Source organism: Calliphora vicina, chromosome 1, assembly GCF_958450345.1.
Source record: "Calliphora vicina chromosome 1, idCalVici1.1, whole genome shotgun sequence".
Lineage (NCBI taxonomy): Eukaryota > Metazoa > Arthropoda > Insecta > Diptera > Calliphoridae > Calliphora > Calliphora vicina.
The window spans coordinates 21991283-21997749 of NC_088780.1; positions in this window are offsets into that span (position 1 = coordinate 21991283).

Here is a 6467-nt window from a genome sequence, read left to right on the forward strand (position 1 = left end):
GAAAATTATATTGTGGAAATTACAAACGGAATGACAAACTTATATATACCCTTCTCACGAAGGTGAAGGATATAAAAAGGACCCATTTTGAAAAAAAAGTCAACAAAGTTTTTGATTTTGCAAAAACAGTAGGGTTCCTAATTTCCCGGACTTTTGCCTTTCCCGGAAGGAAATTGAAAAATGTTTTTATTCCCGAGAATTCCAGGGAATTTTTTAATACTAAATCAAACCAAAAAACCAGTAAATTTGTTTCGAATATATTGTCGTAGCATTTTACAAGAAGCGTTTTAAAAGAAGTATAAAATAACTATATTTGATTATACAATGTTGGTCAAACCTTTTCTTTTATTATTTTGTATAAATAAGAATATCTTCGGTTTGGTTATTTCAACCGTAATGCTTCATTGACAACTGATTATATGTTGTTAGAACCGAAAACATCTATGGATATAATGAAATCATTCAATTAGCCAAAAATTTTACCATCTCAATGTAAATGAATATTGTAATTTTAAGAAGAAATCGTATAAAGAAATTCGAGATAATTCCCGACAAACATTTCCCGAAAATTTCCAAAAAAAATATTCCCGGGAAATTTTTTCTGCGTGGAACCCTAAAAAACAGTCAAAAATGGTATATCTTGAGTTACAAAATATTTATTTTTTCAGAGACAAAAAAGCTCTCAAAGGAAAGGACCTAAACTTTAAAAAGGGTCCATTTTGAAAAAAAAGTCAACATAGTTTTTTGATTTTGCAAAAACAGTCAAAAATTGTATGTATTGAGTTACAAAAAATTTATTTTGATAGATATCGAACTCGCATCCCACTAAGCGACCAACATTTTTTTTGATTTTGGAAATAAAAATTTATTTTTTTCGAAAGATTGAAGAAATAGCTATCTAAACTATTTCGGACACTTTTTGTTAACAATTGGTAATAAGTTACGTGGATGAGAAAAACACATGTTTTGCCAAAATGTCAAATTTTGCCCTCTCTAACTCAGACAGTTCTTGACTGATCTGTTGAAAAATTGTGTCTGAATTACTATTCAATAGGACTAACCTTGTGGGCATCTCGATCGGAAGACATCGATTTAAAAAGTTGGTTCACTTGACATGAAAACCCCCATTTATAAAAAACACAAAATATGTTTCTACCTATGTCCGCTATAGACTAAACATATACATATATGTTTGTGACAACCATTTATATGATGAAGGACTTATCATATTATGGTGCTCTCGGCTTAAGGCTTATAATAATCTGAGAACAACATATTATGATAAAATTATTCATCATTAATATGGTTGCCACAAACATAAATTTGTTTACTGTAACCATATATATGGTTGATACAATCATGTGAATCGTAAATTAACCATATTATGGTTACCACAATCATGTAAATGGTTACTGTGACTATAATATTGTTAAAAATCTTGTAACACTATATAAATGGTTACAGTAACCATGCCCAAGTATATTTTTTCTCTGCGTGTATAAAGTATATACAGTGGTGGCCAGGAATTTAAGACAAAAATTGTTTGCTAAATTCCACTTGATTGTCAATTATTTTTTCAAATATTTCCACAAATATGTATGCATGAGGACTGTTTTAACACACACGTGTGTTTTATTCGACTGTGTCAATTCATACATATTCACCACGAACACATACGATTTTTCTACAACTTGACCAAAAAATTTTTTTTTTAAATAAACATATTTTCTCACATTTATATCATTATATTTTTATTATTATAAAATATTCGGACCAAATTTCGTATTTTTAGTTCCATTAGTTTCGGTCATATCATGTTATTAACAGCGGATGTTCGCTGAGGTGGGTCAACGTATTTTCACATATCTTTGTCCATATATGTTTTACCGATTTTTCCAAACATTTTTCAGAAACTAGAAACATTAATAATAACCCTTAGAGGTTCTTTTATTTTGGCTCTATCGCACTTAAAATTCAGTTGATGAAAAAAATTCAAGTATTTGTCTTAAATTGGTGGCCACTACTGTATATTCTGGATCCTTATAGATAACAGAGTCGATTAAGCCATGTCCGTCTGTCTGTTGAAATCAAATTTCCGAAGCCCCCAAATAGCGTACATGCATTAATAAATATTGCTATTTAAAATCGAAAAAATCGGTCCACAAATGGCTGAGATATATGGAAAAAACCAGGACAACCTCGATTTTTGACTTAGTTTTTACCTATGTATATCTGGATTACTAAGTCATTAATATAGACAATGTGGATATCTAATGATAGATATTTCAAAGACCTTTGCAAGACCTATAAGACCATAGTAAGTTGGACCTATGGGTCAAAATCGGAAAAATTATTTTTTAAAAAAAAACTTTTGTCACCAAAAGTTTTTTTCGCTAAAATTAAAAAAACAAAATTTAAATTTAAAAAATAATTCGAAAACCGAGTTTTGGTACTTTTTTTATATCCCAAAATTTAATTTAAATGAAATTTATTATAAAATTAAGCCCCTATACAAATGTCCTCCCGAAATAGGACTTTATCGGTCATAACAGTTTAATTTACATAGGTATCTACACAAATTTCGCTTCAAATATGTTTCATATATAGATACGTAAGTCATATTACGTAATTTTATGTTGATCGCTTCCTATATAATATCCCCTTCCGAAAATCACTTTAACGACAATAAATCTCTTAAAAATGTTGGTATCCACAATCAAAATAAGTAGCATATAGTCATAAATCACACAACCAAATTTCATGGTGATCGGTCCATAATTAATCATAGCTTATATGGTCGGGCTTGACCTACTAAGTTATCTATTTTATTTATGTTAAAATTTTGATATATTCGTTTTATACCTTCACTTTATTATACTGCTAAAATACCGTAACCGAAATAATCCAAATTAGCGTTACCGTTATCATTTTACAGTTTTGAATCGATAACCAATCCTGATTTTTAATAATTTTCTACTTTGCTGTCTTGGACAATTTTAGCCCCAGATATAAGAGGGTTAAGAATGTTCTAGAAATTTTAAATTACAAAATTCTATTAAATTTGTGAATAAAGACTAGTCTTAAACTAATCAAGAGCCAAACTATTGATCTTGTCCAATTGTATGCTCTAGCTACTTTTTTACATTCGCTTTTAACTGATTTTGGTTACAGTTAAAATAAATATGTAGCCCAATCATGAATAAAAACTCCCGCCGATTTTTTATTCCAAAAAAATCCTTTAATAATACCTTGACTTACCGATTATTGCCGTATTAAGTTGTTAAAGTGTGTTGATCTGATATTCTGAAAGTATAAAGAATTGTGAATTTTATAAGTAAATTTGTCAAACCATAAGTTTTAGATAAAAGACTTCTAAGTAAAAACTTTTATTCAAAAGAAATAACTAAAAAGGCTAACATACATGGGGATCTCAATGACTTTTTAATAAGTCATTATTTTGATTTTGTTATAATAACTAGTTACATGTAAGGACTATTATAAGAATTCAACGTAATAAGGACTTATAGATTTAAAATAAATCGATCTATGTTACATGCAGCTAAAAAAGGAAGTTCTAAAAACAAATTTATGTAAATGATCTCATTCTAAAATTCTTATATAATTTTCTAAATCAGACATCAAATAACCTAATTTGTTTATACCCATGTCCTCCCCTATTTCATGTTTATTCACCCACTTAAACCAGCTTACAAATGTTAAAAAGCAACCACCCTCTTTCAATGAAATGAAGTGAAAACCACAACATCTAAATTTAAAAATTTTATATTTTAAACTAAGTCTTACATTACAACTTGTTTCCTTTTTTTATTGGGTCTTGTAATCTTTCGCTTCTCTGCAGTTGGAACAAAAGAGCACTTACCATAAAAACAAATTTGTCAATATCTACTAGAATACTAGTACAATAGTGGTTGAATTTTGCTACTGCAGCAAACGAGTATTTGTATTTCATCATTTATTGTTGCAAGAAATCGAACAAAAATAGTAAAAAAGCACAACACAGCAATAGCCCATGTAAAATAAATAAGATTTTAGAAGAATTTTTCGTACAAATTTCTGTGCACTTTAAGTGTGTTTTTACAATTTTCGTATTCGACCAAGCGGCAAAAGAAATACAAGCATTTTAAACATACGAAGAAGTGCAGAAAAAATAACAGCTATCAAGGAAAAGAACATAAGAATAAATAGATGAAAACATAACAGAAAAAAAAAGCAAAAATAAATATAAAAATGGGAAGTGTTTTTTTTAAATATATATAAAGTTGCAACAATACAATAGAGATAGTAGCAAATAAGTAAAAGTGATGTATTTTTGTAAGGGGCTAAGGTAGAATGTGAGATTCCCTGCGGCTTTAGTTTACCTATGAGAAATGGCAAAAAAAAATATGAGCAGCATTGTTCTGTGGCCTTGCAAGTATCCAAATGTAAAAAAAAAACATAAATTAGTAATTAGATGTAAGTAATAACTAAGTTAGGAAATGTTGCTATTATTAAAATAAATAAATTGTTATGATTTATTTTAAGCAATGGCCAGCATTCACATTAACTGGGGGCTGAATACTTTAATAGGAATTTCAACAAAATAAACACATAACGATTCACATGTACGTGGTCTTTGAATTTTATAATTCAAGAAATGTGATTTATTCAAAATAAAATATAATAAAATAAATGTTATGTAAGTACAATATTGTAAAAGTTTGAATTTTTTTTAAATTTTTGAGTAGTTTTATTTTTGAACCGACATTTTTTTTTAATTTATTTATGAAAAAAATTGTATGACACAAAATTTTTTGGAGAAAAAAAATTCGGGTAAAAAATATTTTTCCCTATTTCGATCCATTGCAGGTCCAACTTACTATTTTTCGTACGCTGTTATATACGCTGTTGTAAAGGTCTTTGTAATATTTATCATTAAATATTCATATTGTCTATATTAATGACTTAGTAATCCAGATATAAATAAAAAAAAAATGGTCAAAAATCGAGGTTGTCCTTGTTTTTCCATATATCTCTGCCATTTGTAGGCCGATTTCCTTGATTTTTAATAGCAAGTGAACAGGGTCTATAACGAAATAGAAATTGCGACCTTAATTTCCTTTTTTTTTGTTATTTTTCCAAATCTTTTTTTTAAATTTATTAGTTAAAAAAAAATTTATGACAAAAAAATTTTTGTTGAAAAAAAAAAAAAATAATTCGGGTTAAAAAAAAAATGTCACTATTTTTACCCATTTCAGGTCCAACTTACTTATCCTTATATACATCGTTGCAATGTTCTTTGAAATATCTATCATTAGTTATCCATATTGTATATATTAATGACTTAGTAATCCAGATATAGATCAAAAATAGGCCAAAAATCGAGGTAGTCCCGGTTTTTTCCTTATATCTCTGCCATTTATGGGTCGGTTATCTCAAAGAGCCGGGAGAATTCCCGATATATTGATGTATCAATCATGTTTGTAAGTTATTTGGGGGCTACGGAAAATTGATTTCAACATACAGATGGACATGGCTTTCTCGACTCCGATATCTATAACGATCCAGAATATATGTATATACTTTCTGGTGTCGCAAATGAAAAATGTAGAAATTACAAACGGAATGACAAAGTTATATATACCCTTGCCACTCATGGTGAAGGGCATAGAGAAATATACATAGAGCAGAAGGAGGGAGAAATAGCAATGGAACAAATTACTCTCTTTTCACACATACGGGCGATACAGTAACAAAATACATGGCAATACATTCTCAAATACATTCTCAAATACATTCTCAAATAAAAAGATTTCTTGTTAAATTTAATATTTATAAGTGGTATGAAATTTTACAATTGAAATAATTAAAAAAAAAAAACTTATTTCATTTTCACAGATTTTAATTATTGGCCAAGACAGAGAACAAAAACAACATTTATTGGACCTAAACTGTTGACAATTTAAATGCCAGAGTTATGATCAACACTGTAGATCGTACTCTGCTCGATAACACAGTGGCGCTGGTAAACAAAACAAGACAAAGAGGTGTGCAGGTGTTATAATCTATACCAAAACAGGGACCGTAAATAAAGATTATCCAGAAAATTAAGCCATGTCCGTCTGTTCAAATAAATTTTCTGAAGACCCCAGATTTCTACGGGATCCAAATCTTCAATAATTCTGTCAGACATGCCTTTGAGAAGTTTCCTATTTAAAATCAGCAAAATCGGTCCACAAATGGTCGATTTTTGTCCTATTTTTGACCTATATTTGGATTACTAAGTCATTAATATAGACAATATGGATATCTAATGATAGACATAGTAAAAAAAATTACAAAAAAAAATAATTAAAAAACAAAAAAAATTTAAATTTAAAAAAAAAAAATTTAAAATATCAATTTCAAATATTTTTTTTCAAAACATGAAAACAAAAATTTTTTTTACCTAAAAATATTTAAAATTTGTA